The sequence below is a fragment of the Sapajus apella genome, unplaced genomic scaffold (genome assembly GCF_009761245.1).
Source record: "Sapajus apella isolate SASKATOON/1434 unplaced genomic scaffold, GSC_monkey_1.0 scaffold33, whole genome shotgun sequence".
Taxonomy (NCBI): Eukaryota; Metazoa; Chordata; class Mammalia; order Primates; family Cebidae; genus Sapajus; species Sapajus apella.
The window spans coordinates 13363034-13379868 of NW_022436973.1; the positions used below are offsets into that span (position 1 = coordinate 13363034).

At 42.7% G+C, this 16835-nt stretch overlaps 1 long non-coding RNA gene across 1 annotated transcript; it reads left to right on the top strand.

The window, feature by feature from the left end:
- Positions 1-5529: 5529 nt before the first annotated feature.
- On the top strand, positions 5530-14923 carry LOC116562899. Its single transcript, XR_004274122.1, has 2 exons — positions 5530-7359; positions 12546-14923. It is a non-coding gene; the product is annotated as an uncharacterized LOC116562899 (long non-coding RNA).
- Positions 14924-16835: the final 1912 nt, after the last annotated feature.

Consider the following 16835-nt stretch of genomic DNA (forward strand, 5'->3'; position numbering starts at 1 on the left):
GCTGAAAACCATAGATTTCTCAAAAGTTTTAAGATTTTACTTCAGCTTTTATCTTTCAGCTGCAAATAAGTTGTGTCATTATTGTCAACTGCAGGAGTGTTTAACTGGGAATGTTGCTTCCTCTCTGCTAGCTCGTTTTCAAATTTATGAATGGATACTGAATTTTATCAATTGCTTTTCTCTTTGATGATTGAGCATTTTTTTTCTTATCTTTCTACGTTGTAGCTTACAGTGATTGGCTTTTGAATGTTAACTAACATTGCATTTCTGGAATTCAGTCAACTTGGTTGTGATGTATGATCAACCCCATTTTATATGTGGTTGAAATGGGTTTGCTCATAGTTCATTTGGTAGTTTTGTACTTACACGTTCACAAGAGGAAGTGGAGTGTAAGTTTCCTTTCTGGTGATGACCTGTTAGGTTTCAATATGAAATATTAAGGCTATGCTGGTTAAAGAATTTGGAAACTGTTTCTTCTCCTATTTCTGACAGTTTATGTAAGATGTGTGCTATTTCTTCCTTAAGCATTTGGAAAGAATTCACTTAATAGGCCATGTGAGACTAGTTTTCTTTATAAGGTTTTTAATTACAGGTTCAATTACACATATATGACTATTCATTTTGCTAAGCTGTGTTTGCTGAATGCATTTGTTCACTTTATCTCAAATTTCAAAGTTGTTCTAATATTTATCTTTTTTTTTTTTTTTTGAGATGGAGTCTCATTCTGTCGCCAAGCTGGAGTGCAGTGGTACAATCTCAGCTCACTGCAACCTCCACCTACCAGGTTCCAGCGATTCTCCTGCCTCAGCCTCCTGCCGAGTAGCTGGGACTACAGGTGTGCATCACCACACCCAGCTAATTTTTTGTGTTTTTAGTAGAGATGGGGTTTCACTATGTTGGCCAGGATGGTCTCAATCTCCGGACCTCCTGATCCACTGGCATAGGCCTCCCAAAGTGCTGGGATTACAGGCATGAGCCACCGTGCCTGGCCTCATTTATCCTTTTAATATTGTTAAGGTCTGCAGTTAGAGTTTGTGTCTCTTGTCTTGTTTTTTTGTTTGTTTTTTTGAGACGGAGTCTCACTCTGTCATCTGGGCTGGAGTGCAATGGCGAGATCTTGGCTCACTGCAACCTCAGCCTCCCGGCTCAAGCAATTCTCCTGCCTCAGCCTCCCCAGTAGCTGGGGCTGCAGGCACCTGCAACCACACCCAGCATGAGCCACCGCGCCTGATCCTACTTCTTTTTGAGAAGCAGTTGGTATGTCACTGGGCGCCAGGCTGGAGTGCAGTGGCACCATCTCTGCTCACTGCCAACCTCCGCCTCCTGGGTCCAAGCAGTTCTCCTGCTTCAGCCTCCTGAGTAGCTGGGACTACAAGCATGTGCCACCATGCCTGGCTAATTTTTGTATTTTAATAGAGACAGGGTTTCACTATGTAGGCCAGGATGGTCTCAATCTCTTGACCTTGTGATCTGCCCACCTTGGCCTCCCAAAGTGCTGGGATTACAGGCGTGAGCCATTGCGCTGGCCTTTTTGTTAATTTTTTAAACCCACCCAATGGATTCCCCACAGTGCTGGGATTGGCCTCCAGAAGTACTGGATTACAGGCGGGGCATTCCGGGCGCCACGCCTTTCAGGGCTCCAGCCCTGGTTCCGGAGACCAGCTCAACGACCGGTCCCGGGCGCACCTGCCAGCTCTGATGACTGTCCCAGCGCCAGGGCCAGGGGGAACAGGGCCTCCCACACACTCGGAGCTGTCACAGCTTTATCTTCCCTCTCTCCCCGCCGCTCATTGTTTCTGGGAAGCTTTTCCAGCTCCAATGATTAAAGAGGTGAATGAGTGCCTCTGGTGAGGGGAAGCAGAGGGGTCAGGGGCGGCAGGTGAGTGTGCGTGCACCCGGTAGAGGAGGCCCTGTGGGCTTGCCACGCTGTCCTTTAGCCTGGGAGCTCCTTAGCAGTTGTTGGGCCATTATTAGTTGCAGTGTGTGATTCTGCGCGGTTTCGTCAGGAGCTAGGCTTCCCAGACTGAGCGAGCGGCGGCTGGCGTCTTAGGCAGAACACTGGAATAGCCCCACGCCCTGTCCAGGTGAGCTGGGCCCAGGCTATCTGACTTGCTGGCTCTACCCGCGGGGTAGACGCGTGCGTACCCAGACGAGATGGAGTGGTGCTGAACCTGCGGCCAGAGCGCTCCGAGCCTTCCCCTCTGGTCTCAGCGGGGGCGTGGGGCTGCGGGGCAACCATTGCTGGGATCTGGGGGTACAGCCTGGCGGCCCCTTCCCCCTCCCACGGCCAGTGGGTGGATGCAGCAGGGACCAGGAGGCGGCTCTCACATCCTGGGCAGGGGGCACCGCAGCAAAAGGCCACCAGGCGCCAGCAAGAGGCACTGTCTGGGAGTGCCCAGGCGCCCTCTCAGGTCCCACCAGACTGGCCGGGCAGCTGGTACATTCCATGGCCCCGCTTGGCGTTGGCATGAAGTGCTGGTCCTCGGCGGCAACTGGATTGGGGTCGCCTATGGGTTTACTGCCCCCGAGGGACTTGAGCCCAGATCTTCACCCCCTCCCCTTTCCCTTTATAACAAGGCCCCGAGGGAAAAACTTCTCAAACACCCCGTTGCTCCTGGGCTGCAGGCTGCGGGTTGGAGGCGCCCCTTCCCCACAGCAGGAACTGCCTGGCAAGGCTGCTGGTGGTAGTCTGGCCGCAGATGATGAAGGAGAACATTGAGGCCCCTGGTCGCGAAGTAGGGCTCTATGGACCGGGCAGTTGGGCCTCGGTATGCCCAGGCCTGGGTGAACATTTTTTCCTGGCCAGATGTGGAGAGAGGATGAGGGTGAGGACGCCTGCGATGGGCCTGCCCTGTGGGACCCCAGTGCAGAGCAGAGCCTTAGAGGAACCTGCCAGTGTTAACTTAGTATTTATTGGAAGGAGGAAGGCTTATTTTTTCACATCTGTTTAAATAAGACCTGACAGGGACCAGAGGTAAATATTGGTTGAGCACAGTCAGCTCCTAAATGGGCATGCAGAGGGTCAAGCACCCCAAACTCCGCATCAGGTGTCTGGCACTTTTTTTGGGGCGGGGGGGGGGTGGGGGCTAAACTGCCTTTGGCCTCTTCAACCTCCTTTGCCTCTTTTTGTTGTTGTCGTTCGTTTTTTGTTTTGTTTTTTTTCTTTTTCTATTTTCCGACCTCTTTGAGAAAGGACAGAGGTTTTAGAAATTAGGACCTGAGAGCTTTGCAGGTTGAAGCGGGACAGGCTTTCCTAAGGTGCAACTTGGTAGGTGCCGGGAGCCTGCAGGTGGCTTTTTCTCAGGCCTCTGTCAGGGTATCTCCATTGTGATGAGGCAGGGGTTTCTCCTCCCAGGAGGTGTGGCCACTATGTAGGAGACAGAATCTGTGTTTCCAAGTCCGAAGCATCCAGAATGCCCTTCCCTCTGCACTCACTCCTAGGTGACCTTGGGGGCTGCCTTTCCCTGCAACCTGGGCTGGAGAGGGTCTCCTAAACTTAGGATTTCTTGGGCAGGAGGGCTGGGGTGACATGGACATGAAACCTGCTGGGGCTCCAGGCAGTGTCCAGGGAGTGAGTGGATAAAGCTGGACTTGTGGCTGTGTGCCAGCAGCTCTCCCTTGGTGGGTGCTAGCAGCACTGGCAGGGGGGCCCTTGGAGTGGGCCCCACGGCTAGGCTGGGACTGGGTGATGGCACTAGTGATGGGGCACTGAGTCTTCCCTCATTTGTGAGGAAGGGAGTTCTGTGCGTCTCCCCACTGTCTAGCTCCTGGGTTCCTGGGCTGGGAGAAGCTACAGGCTGAGTCCCATGGGGTGTGAGTGTGTGTGAGCAGTAGAGGTGGGGTGGAAGGGATGCTGGAAGGAGGTGAAGCTCTTTCTTCCATCTCCCCCTAGCATCCACCATTCTACTGTCTGTCTTTATGTTTTTTTTGAGACGGAGTCTCGCTCTTGTTGCCCAGACTGGAGTGCAATGGTGCCATCTCAGCGCACGGCAATCTCCAGCTTCTGGGTTTAAGTGATTGTCCTGCCTCAGCCTCCCGAGTAGCTGGGATTATAGGCGCCTGCCACCACACTGGGCTAATTTTTTGTATTTTTAGTAGAGATGGGGTTTCACTGTGTTGGTCAGGCTAGTCTCAAACTCCTGACCTCAGTCAATCTACCCGCCTCGGCCTCCCAAAGTGCTGGGATTACAGGCTTGAGCCACCGCGCCCTGCCTCTACTTTCTGTCTCTGTGAGTTTGACGACTCTAGGTGCCACATCTGAGTGGAATCATGTAGTCATTTTTCGTTTTGCAACTGTCTTTCTTTCACTTTGTATGACGTCTTCAAGCCCCATCTGTGTTGTAGCATGCATCAGAATTTCCCTCCTTCTTAGGGCTGATTACTGTCCCCATTGTATGGATAGAGGACGTTTTGTTTGCTGTTCATCCCTCAGACATCCAGAATATCTCACATAGTAGAAAGAATCGAAGAAGCCTGTGAGGACTTCATCTCGGCTGCTCATGCTCTCTGCACCCCCACCCTTTGTGACAGTTGGGTGGACAGCCTGAAGCTACCTGCTCTTCCTGCATGGAGCAGATCGGCCAGCTGCTGGGCACAGAGGATGCAAACTGGAGCAGGAGCCAGTTCCTGCCCTCAAAGTGCGGCAATGACATGCCATGTTAGTGCCAGCCTTTCTGGGGCTTTGTAAAGTAAAGGAAAGAGCCTGTATCTATCCTGAAGGCTTTGTGACCACAGGCCTTGTAATGGAAGATTCTGTGTTCCCAGAGTTAGGTGAGAGCTCTTGGAAGGACCTCTTTTACCCCAGGTCTGCTAAGAATGGAAAGCCCCTCTGCGTGACTGTCACTGCAGTAGCTGGTGTGATCATGTGGTCATTTACACCAGAGCCTGGGAGTTCGTGGCCTGCCAAGCTCACCTCTCATACTGAGATGCCAATAAATACTATCCAAAGTTGATACCCAGAAACAGTTTAAAAAATAGAGAGGTGGAAAATAGTCACCAGTAGAATTAAAATCAGAAATAATAACAAGGTTGGCCAGTGGAGTTGCTAAGTCCAGATTGGGGAATGTGATGTTTCATTATAAGCTCTTTCAGCATTTGCTTACTTTGGTGTAAGTGAAAGAATTGTGTCATTTTTCTGAGGGCCATGTACAGCAAAGGACTCACCATCTGTCAGACACACGGGTCAGTTTTCCAGTGTGTCTGACACTCATTCATATGTCCTCATTCATAAAGAAGAATGAGGTCATGTCCTTCACAGGAACATGGATGGAGCTGGAGGCCATTATCCTTAGCAAACTAACATAGGAATAGAAACCAAATTCTGCATATTCTCATGTAAAATTGAGAGAGCTAAATGATAACACATGGACACAAAGAGGAGAACAACAGGCACTGAGGCCTACCTGAGGGTGAAGAGTTGGAAGAGGGAGAGGAAGAGAAAGATCTAACTGTTGGGTACTAGGCTTAATACTTGGGTTAAGAAATAACCTGTACAATAAACCCCCATAACAAAAATTTACCTATATAACAAACCTGCACATGTACCCCGAACCTAAAATAATTTTTTTTTAAATTTGTTTTTTTAAAAAAAGAAAAAATAATACATTACATCCATCATTGAAGAGTGAATGGTGAATCATTTACTTTGGACTTTTATTACTGATTCCATTCAAACCTAGAAATGCATCTCAGCTCTGTCCTGGACATTCACTGTCTTTATCCCTACTAATAGCTGCCTGTATTTCCAATTCAGACTAGTTTAAACCAGGAGGCCAAAGGCAATGGCAGCTCTAAATGATTGAAATGGGTGATTTGAGAGTCTAGTAGCCTACTGAAAGAGAGAGTCTATACTGTTTCAAGGAAGGTTTTTGTTTGTATAAATTTTCAGAGATTATTTTAAACTAGTTATTTAGAAAGTTTTCAGGACCACTTACTAGATACCACTTTGTAACAAATGCAGAAGGAGTAAAGGTATTTTTTTTTTCAAAAGGAAAGAGTGAAAGAAAAAGGGCTCTAGAATCAGATCTGTGTTTCTGTCCCACTCACTAACTCTTAAGACCCTCAACAGGTTACTGAATACTTTCTGAGCTCAAATTTTCCTCATTTATCAAGCGAAAGTGATAACAACTTCACTGTCTTACAGTGACAACTAGATGAAAGAGTAAGTACTCAAAATAGGTTAGAGTTTTTCTCTTTTCTTAAGTACTGCACACTGATCCACCAGCCAAACGTGAAGCTCTTTTTAATAACTGTTATCAGTGTAAAATGTAAAAGATGTTGAGGAGGACATTCACCATGGCTCCACCTAGGCATCAATGAACTAAACCTAAGGATAAAGTGAGTTAAATGCCAACCTTCTAAAAAGGGTTGCAAACCATTGAGTCCAGTCCCTCCCATGGGCTAGCCAAGAGGAGACACATCTCGGTACTATCCCCAAAGGTCTCTGTAGTCCCCTCCCCAGCGTGTGAAAGAATTGAGAGAAGTGGGGGATTCCCAGGAAGTATGAGTTTCAACCTGATAAAACAAGAGTTCATGACAGAGATGCCTTCTTCTCTGTAAAGCCAGGTGATGGGAATCCCTCATAAGGTTGGGGATGCCTGGGAAAAGGAAAGGTAGGATCTCATTCCTGAATGGTCATCTCCCAAGGCACGCAGGATTACTCAACTGCCCCAGAGCATAGCTGAGGAGGAGGAAAAAAGACAGGAGAGAGCAAGGACCAGTGGTGGAGATCTGTGCACACCCACATTTGGAGTGCAGTTTCCTGGATGATGTCACAGAAAGGAGCCAGTTTTGAGTTATCTTGTGCAGTCTCCACTGAAGAAGGCTGGGAACAGGCATGAAGAGCTCCCAGGACAAGCATCTGCTGTGGCTGCTGCATCTAATTATGAGGGGTCATGAGCTTCTCAAATTTTCTCTTGGTCGTAAAAGTGAAAAAATGTAGTTGTTTCAAGAGCCAGGAAAATTCAAAATGACCAAGCTTTGGCTGACATCTTGTGGTTCAGTCTGAAATAAGCACTTCACTAAGAAATTATTTGTCAGACTGGCAAAACGGGCAGCCTGCGAACAGAAGAAAGACATGAAATCCCACTTATTTTGGACAATATGATGCTGTCCTTTAAAGGCTGTCTGTGAGGAAGATGCTATGTAATTACAGACTTAAAAAGTTATTTTTGGCTAATTCACATGGCATAGACAAGGTCCCCTTTCCTCTGCTGTCCACTGATCTACAATCTGATCCCTCTGTGATGTCAGCAGGTATTCTGAGAACCCTGCCTGAGGAGTGCTAGAATGTTCCATGTGCCATCTGTGCTCTCAATACATCATACTCCAGACTGAGGCGCCATCCATCTCCTTTTTCAGGTCTGTGACCCTTCTTTTTATTTTTTTTGGATAGATTCTCATCACCCAGGCTGGAGTGCAGTAGTGTGATCTTGGCCCACTGTAACCTCCACCTCCCAGGTTTAAGCAATTCTCCTCCCTCAGCTTCCTGAGTAGCTGGGATTACAGGCATACACCACCTCACCAGCTAATTTTTGTATTTTTAGGAGAGCCAGGGTTTCACCATACTGGGCAGGCTGGTCTAGAACCCCTGGCCTCAAGGGATCTGCCTACCTTGGCCTCCCAAAATGCTGAGATTACAGGTGTGAGCCACTGCTCCCGGCCCTTCTGACCTCCTTTTCACACCATAATTATTGTCTCTGGTCTGTTTTGCCAAAGGATATGAACAAAGATGATTCCTTCAAGCTTAACTTCCAAAATGGCTGTGAATTACACACTGCTGATATTTGACGATAAGGAATGTAAGTACAATGCATAAAACAGAAGCTCACAGATACAATCCCAGCTTCTCTTTGTTAAAAGAATTTATGAGGTGCCATTTATCCTTGATTTCTGTATGGACACAGCATCTAGAACACTGAAAACCTGCTGGGGCTCATGCTTGTGTCCCAAAAAGAGTCCAAGTTTTTGTGTTCTCCAGAGAAAGACTCCCAAGTCCTGCCTCTGGTTATTGCCCGAGGAAGGAAAACATTACTTTGTGCTATTAAACTCTTGAAGGATGCACCTCCCACAACCATGGCGCACACATTTTAAGAACATTCTGATGCATATGAATTTAGAGACTTTTGACAATGTTCAGAGTTTCCCAAAGGATAATGGACTGCTATTTGGTTTACATCTCATGATGAAAATGGTTCACAAAGAAGGTTCTTCTCAAAGCTGTGAGTCTAGCCCAAACTCCTAGTTTCAGTTTTTACCTTCAGAGTTACATGAAAAGTGTGTTTCAAAATAAAAGATTATTTTTTGAGCTAATCGTATCACTATATGCTGGTGGCAAATAGTTTAGCCTTTGTCAGCCTCCAAATGAAGACAGCAAAACTTACTTTGTGAGGATCAAATGAGATAATTTATTGAAAACATCTTTAAATTATAAAGGATTGTATATATACACAGGAATGTCTGCTGTCTTTTTCTTTTTTCTTTTTTTTTTTTTCCAAATCTTAATGCTTCTGAAGCTAGTAAATTCGAGTTCTTTAGTTACAGTATGTGGTTATGCATAAATGCAGGAATATTGGGGGAACTGTTAAAATTACTCTTCATGCAATTTACTACTTTGTGTATGTTGGGATTAATATTTTGAGACATTCATTTTTCTCTTTTATGTTTCCAAGTATATGGCATTCTCCATAGTCGGCCTGAAGCATCCATTTCCTTGGGAAGATGGTGAAATGGAGAGCAGTGGGTGGGAGGATGAAGAGAGATGAGATTTGCTACAGTGGAAATCCAGAGAGAACAACATGACTTGCAAAATTGTTGTTGTTTAATAAGAATCTTGAGAGTCAGCCTCTATTTTGAGAGAAAATATTTTCTAAGGGTTCTTTAGGCCCCATTGAGCAGACTAAGAGTTGTATCCCTAGGCTCAGATCACAGGCTTTCTTCTACAGCAAAGAAGACCCCTCCTGACTAGGACCACTAAGAGAGGAGTGGTTGGATATGCAGTTGAAGAAAAGCCCCATGGGATAGGATAGGATATAATACAATATAGATGAGAGCGAAGCCTGAAGAGCATGACTTATATATCCAAAGTCATAAGAGGAAGGAAGGCAGATGTTGGAGGGAGTGAACATGTCAGTTCCTGAAGTTCTTATTCCCAGGAATGTGGCAGGTTAAGTTCATCCAGAAAAGTATAGAGGAGCCCCAGATTACTGGGCCTGCAGCCTGTTTCCTTGGGCCTTCTGCATGGATGCTAAGGAAGGCAGGCTCTGCATGTGGCCACTTTTAATATGGCAATGGGCAATGGTGCTCTTACAGTGGCCAAAGACAGATGTAATGGTGAGATGTATGGTCAGACATGTGTCTGATAGCCCTTTTCTTCTTTTTCTTCTTTTTTTTTTTTTTGAGACATTCTTGCACTGTTGCTTGGGCTGGAGTACAATGGCTCAATCTCAGCTCACTGCAACCTCCACCTCCCGGTTCAAGCAATTCTTCTGCATCAGCCTCCTGAATAGCTGAGATTACAGGTGCCTACCATGAAGCCCAGTAAATATTTTGTATTTTTAGTAGAGACAGGGTTTCACTATGTTGGCCAGACTGGTCTCAAACTCCTGATCTCGTAATGCACCGCCTCCCAAAGTGCTGGGATTACAGGCATGAGCCACCGTGCCTGGCCTCTGATATCTCTTTCAAGACCTATTTCCCATTTGGGATCCTGGGAGGGAGAAATGTCACAGTCATAAAGGCACAAGGAGAGAGGGCTTGACACTGAATGTCCTCAGGCTGTCCTCAGTTCCCAAATGACATGAATGGGATCCGGGTGAACCCACATATTCTTATAGAGGGGAAATAGGAATAATGGTGTGAATGGTCAAGGATGTTGCAGAAGGATTATCATGGTGGGGGAAGGAAGCACCAACTTGGAATAATCTGGGTTAGGATTATGACCTTGTACTGGGAGAAATTCACAGCATCATTTGAGCTAATGTAGTTGAGAGATAACTGGGTTCTGTTCAGCTGTGCATTACCTGAGTGACACCTACCAGCAGCTGGTGAGAGCAGGGTGTGCTTGACTCTTTTCCTAGGGCCAGAATGAACTCTGAATGCTGATCTGAGATGTTCCTCCCCATTCCCTGACCATGAGATGCTTGTGCCCTATGTCCTCCATGTCCAAATGCCCAGATGCTCTTCTGCTGAGGGCAGAGAAGAGAGCAAGTGGCACGGTCTGACAGATTGGGAGTTTTACATAATGAATAGTTTATGTATGATTAAGAAATTAAACCTAGTTTACTGGACTGCAATATGTCAATTACTTCCACTCCAAGATATAGTAACGGAGAGGTGTTGGGGGTGGTGGTTCTGCCGTGCCGATGATGTTCTGTTTCTTGCTCTGAGTGCTGACTCCCTGTGTGTGTTTATTTTGTGAAAAATCATGGCGATGTACATTTAAGACATTTGCACAATCCTTTAAATATGTTATGCTTCACCCAAAAGTTTGAGAATTCTGATGCCTCTGAACTTACTTGTACGTTCATAAGGACATACACATACAGACCAGCAGATGGCACTTATGAGAAGACAAAAGTCCATTTTAGAGAAATAAAGATGCCATCTTTTCTCCACACATTTGAGTGCAATGTGAGTAAATGTGTGACTTTACTTCCCAAGCTTGTGCTAAAGAAAGTGAGTCAAAAATCTGTGAACCTAGAAGACTCTCCAAATGCAGTTGGCAATGATGCCATAAGGAAAGGTTCAGGCTCATTTTGTATTTAATACTCTCCAAGCAGTAAGTGCTCTAGGATCAATTTCAGATGACAGATATTAGAGATTTGGTCATCATTGTATCTGTATATTATAATTATCAGTGTGTCAGAAACTGGAACACATCTTTTATATTTTCTCATTTTTATATACTTTTAGATATAGCACATACTTTCAAATATTCTTGGAGGCCTTAAATTAACTTTAGCTAAAATATTCTCTGAACTGGCAGTAGCCTTATAATGAAGCAAAGTATAGTGGAAAGAAGAAAAGAGAAAGAAGAAAGTGGGTCAAGTTTATACCTCTTGGTGTGACGTTAGTTGAACTGTGTAACCTCTCAGGATGCTTCTTCACCAGTGAAATAATCCTCACATCTGCACACCCTGCAGCCTTGTGGTGAGAACAAAGGAGATGACATGTGCCTAAGTCCTTTGCAAACTGCATTCACAGGACGCCTCTTGATCATTGCAAATCTGTCTTGAGTAATGAAAGGCAGAACACGTCCATCCTCTGTAACTCCAGTGGTGGAGCAGCTTCGTATTTCTAGAGCTTTTGTGCCCTGCTAAGTCATTAAAGGAGGCAGTATTAAAATTCAGTTGGCCCCTGTTTAATTGTGCTTAATAATCTGTCACATGAAGTGATGTATCTATCAAATAGCTTGTGGAACATAGAAGTCAGCCACTTTTTGGGTTGTGATGCAAAGTGGGAATTGGAGAACCTTTCTTTATATTTAGCCCTGTACAACTATAGCTGACACTGCTGGTGTCCATCCACCCTCCCTCCCCTCACTTCAGCATATTCTCATAGACTTCAACCACCACCATCAGTATTACTGTGCCTGAGGGCTTTCTCTGGTGAGCAAGCCTGGCTCAGCCTGCTCACAGACAGTGCTGAAAGTGTCAAAATGAATACCCCTAGAAGCAGCAGCCAGTGAGTATCCCAGCTCTCTTACCCGCAGAAAGGGAAGATCTTTGAGGCATCTGTTCTACTAACTTTCAGAATTATCCAATAGGACTGAGTCTCAGTCACTCAGTGCTGGCTGGATTTTATAATTATTATGGTTGATTTCCCTTCTGTGTCTCACTTCCTCACTGTCGTACTTGTGTTTCCTTTGCCTCCAAGACACACTAATTGTCCTCAAATTGCAGCATCAGGGTCTGCCTCTGGGGGATCCCAAACTAAGACAACAGCCAGCAATATTAGCTTTAATTTTTGACTCTTGAAGTTGGATTTGTTGCCTCACTTGTGGGCTTCCTTAGGTTCAGGAACCGTCCTTCCCACTGCTGTGGTTTCACTGTCCCCTCCAAAACTCATGTTGAAATTTAACTGACGTTGTTATGGAATTAACAGGTGGGACTATTAGAAGGTGATTAGATCATGAAAGCTTTGCCCCTATAAATGGGTTAATGCTGTTATTGCAGGAGCGGGTTAGTTACCTGTTTGGCCTCCCTTTTCTCTCTCTGTATCTTACCCTGTGTTGCCTTCTGCCATGCTGTGACACAGCAAGAAGACCCTCACAATGTGGCCCCTAGATGTTGGAATTCCCAGCCTCCAGAACCATGAGTCAAAGAAGCTTCTGTTCATTATAAATTACCCAGTCTGATACTCTTTTACAGCAGCAGAAAATGGACTAAGCCATTCGCCCTTCATGCCCTACCTTCATGCTCCTTAAGGGAAAATGAGATTTCCTATATATGCTAATTTATTAGGGAGGAATGAGACATTTTAAGACCTGTTTAATTGTTGTCTCTTTCATTGATTCTCTCTCTGTTCTTTCTCTCCCTTGTTTTTAGCGCTTCACATTCCTTCCCTATTTTTTCTGTCTCTGGACCCCAACATTCCACTCCATGTAAAAAGAAGACAAGTATCGAATGATGCTTCCAGAAACTTATCACAGGATAAACACACTCTTGAATAATAGTATGCTTCTCAAAATCATGTTTTTTTTTTTGGTGCTAAAAAATATAGTGACTTCAGACATTGACTTCTGAATACATCATGAGCTGAAGTTTTGTTAGTTGGCATTGTCTTTAATTGAACAGGCTCTTCTGGAGTCACATGTTACAGTCTAAGATCTCAGGTAACTTAGGAGAACTCAGACACAAATGTCCTAATGGAGAATAGACACACTGGCTAAATTAAGACATAGACAAAGGGCAATGCATTTCCTAAATGAGCTACTCTTTCTTTCCTTCTCTTTCATTTGAGTATCATGGCGAACTTTGCCCAACTTTTGAGTAGCTTTATGGGAGAATAAGGACTGGCTTATAATCACTAAATTGCTTGGAAACTGATCCCTCCATAAGCAAGCATCCACCGTGAAATAAGTTTTCTTTGTTTTAAAAGAGGGGAAGAAAATACATTCTATCCCTGAGCTGAGGGGATTTAACCAATAACTGACACCAAACCTGGAAGTGTCTTTATAACTGGAATGTCAGGAAGATGTATTTATTTATCTTTTAAATTGTGTCCACTAAGTAATCCAGATTGATGTTTGAAGAACTGAGACCTTTTCAAACTCGGTGGGACTGAGAAACAAAAGAAGGAAACTTTTATTTTTGCTGTTGATGTTTCTCCAGAATCAGTGAATCAGAAGGGGTAGTTGATGGCCTCATAAAGCTTCTTCTATAAAATTCAGTAAAGGATCAGAACTTTCAGAGTTCCTAAATTCTCCCTTTGAGGATTAGGGGGTGGGTAGTATTTTATGGAGGTGATAGTACCTCTAAGTTTTCAGTGGGGAAAGGAATTTCCCATAAAAACATAGGGTGTGTGACTAAAGTATAGTTTTGTTGCTGTGAGCATATCTTAAAATTTTATGGACTGAAGTTTTATTTCTTTGCAAAACCAGTCTTAACTGTTTTACTTAGTCAAGAATGTTTGCATAACTCCCTTACAAAAATGCTAGAATTTCTGAAATCTGCTGAACACAGAGGGTCTCTTTGATGAGGAGAGAATCAGCCATCCCTGTGGCATAAAGCCCACTTCCCACACTGTGGGAATTTTCATTTGGTGGGACTTTAAGTTCCTTTTGTGCTTCAAGTGTTAATATTGATGAGTGGAAATGGCATTTCCAACAGCCTCTGTGAGCTGAAAAGTTGTATTTTCATTTGATGTGACCATGGTTGTAAGGATCCTTAATCTCCTGCATTCATAATTTGAGTATATCTCTCCTGCAATCAAGCATGCATAATAAACATTCGTTCCTTTTATGGGACATGCAAGAAAATTAATAAATGCTGGAGAAAAGCGAACATTTTAGGTTTTAAAAAAGAACTGAGTTTTTTCTCTGTGCTATTGTTCAATTAAAGGAGGTAAAAACTCCTCTTTTATGACCCACAACTAAAAGGAAAAGGTGAAAGTATTCAGAGCACATCACTCACTGAGAAATTATAATGTTCAAGCTGGGAAAGCATTGAGGGAGGCGATGGGATTTTCTATCCTTGGGTTTTTCATTCAGACTTTCCCCTGTGGTGTTCAATAGCTCCTTAAGCATTGAGAAAACAAAGACTTTGTAGTTGTATGGCTTGACTCCTTGAACAGGCATGTGCCAGATGATCAATAATGTTTTTGACTCTCTTAAGGGCATTTTACTGTTTCTCATCTCCCAACCTTTGTGATCTCCTTCCTTTTCCACCATGCCTAAGGAAGAATTTATTTTGATATCTCTCTCTTAGCATTTACACAAATAATACATGAATATATGTTATTTGTCTTTATAAAGGTTTTTAAATCCTATTTTGAAAACCTGACATGATTAAGTGCTACAAGAATACATATTAGTATTTATATACCACTAATGAGAGTGGAAACTGTTTAAAAGCTTTGAAGAATTATTTGCTATATTTGGTAAAATTGAAAATTTGCATCTCATCCAGCAATTGCCCACTTATGTTTTTTATATCTGTAAATTGGTGACAATAATTTTATCTCTCATAGCACTGATATGGATAATAAAGTGATTTAATATATGTGAAATACTTAGAAGTTACATTTTTAGCTTTTGATATGTTGCAGATTTTATAATTAGTAGTAGTATAAATGTTATCATTAATTTCCCACTTTAGGGAAACTCTTGCAATATCCACAAGGAGACTTGTATAAAATGTTGTTCGTAGTAGGAATAAACTATGCAAAGAATATAAATATTAATAAAAAATGAAGTGGATGAAAATATTATATTATAGTCATACATCGAAATACTATACAACAGACACATGTATCAGTAAGGCTAAACTTCAAAAATGCAATATTAATGAAACAGTTTGCAAAATAATATCCAAATTATGATACCAGTTACATGAAGACCATAAGTTTTTAAACAATACTGTATATTTTAAGGAATGAGTATATGTGAAGAAAAGTATAAAGAGTCACATAGGAATTATAATCTCCAAAGTCAAGGAAGTTGTTATTTCTAGCTGGGAGAAAGAGTTCTATAATCAGGGATAAGACCTCTTGGGACTTCAACTGAATTGAAAAGGTTTTATTTCTCAAGATGGGTAATGTGCAAATACATTTTCATTGTATCATTCATGATATCCTTCAGTAAATATTAAATATTGCACAAAATAAAAAGCAACAAATAGCAAGAATGAAGAGTAAATAGCAAATTTTCATGAATTGGCTTTTACTTATACATTTTTTAGAAAAAAAATAGTTATTTGTTAACTTGGAAAGTCCCTTTGAAGGCCATACAAGAAGTTTTATATAACGATGTCTTGATTCTATTTAAATCCTTGTTAGGGAATTGAAGAAAAATGAAAGCCAAAAGCAATGAGAAAATTCATATAGGAAGTATTTACTCAGGCTGCTCATAGGGTTAAAGAAGACAAGATAGTTTACCTGAAGATAATGTCACCAATTGAGAGTAAATAAGACTCCAGTGAAGCTAGTCATTCATTATTTGTCGAGCACCCCTGCAGCCCTCTAGACCTCAACCCCATGGCTCCTGTATAGGTCTTTATGTGTGGTAATTCATTTTTCATTTATGTCTGGACTCTTAACATGCTGCTGACTGGATGCCCATCACCAAATGCCCATGGTAGTATTTTTTTCTTATATTTAACATTTTCAGAGGGCTGCAATTCAGTGGAAAGTACCCATCACAGACCACTCATTCATCCAACAGACACTTAATGAGTGTCTACTATATGCCCAGCACCATAGTAGGCACTGACATAACTGTTGTAAATTTAATATTTGATAAACTTCCCCATAATGAGACTCTGCTGTTTAGACCAGGACATAATATGAAGAATGATAATTTTCTGAAAGGCTTTCATTTAATGAGAGCTTAGGGATGTCTGTCTCCACCAGCCCTACTTTAATCTCAAAGAACTTTTGCCAGTTATATATTTAAATGTTTTTCCTGAACGTCTGGAGCCTTTCACAATAATCTATAATATAGAAAACAATTGTCATACGTAGTATTAAAAAAAAAAAGGACACGTGGTTCATAACGAAGAGTGAGAAACACTGCTTACTGAGCTCAGCTTCTTTTTCCACTCAACATTAGTTATGGGACTGATTTTAAAGAGCTGGCTTACTGTCAGAGACACCATGATTTAATTGTTCGAGGCTGTAAAATCTGGAGGAGCTAATGTGGAGCTTTTTGAAAGGCCATTTATAATGAGTAACTGGGGTCTGCTAGCACAAAGAGTGCAAAGGCCCTTTCTCATGACCACAGGTGAAGTTTCTGGAATGGAAAGTTGCCTTAGGAAAATCTCTGCAGTCATGGTAAAAAATTTACTTGTTTTTTTCCTGCCATCAGCTGGAATTCCCTTGAGTAAGAATGGCAGCAGAAAAGGATTTTTAGAATAGAAAAACTAGAATATGGAAGTTGTAATGGACCATCCAGTGCAGGGGTCGATTACTTTCTGTGAAGGGTCAGATAGTAAATATATTTATAAATTTCCAATATTGGATTTATATACTTACATAAATAAATATACTTATATAATTAAATATAATTTTATAAGTAAAAACTAAACATGTTACTATTGATTTTGCAACTTGCTTAAAATATAAAATTATATGTATAAACTATATTCAGTTGAATGAAATGACAATAATATATGTCTTTT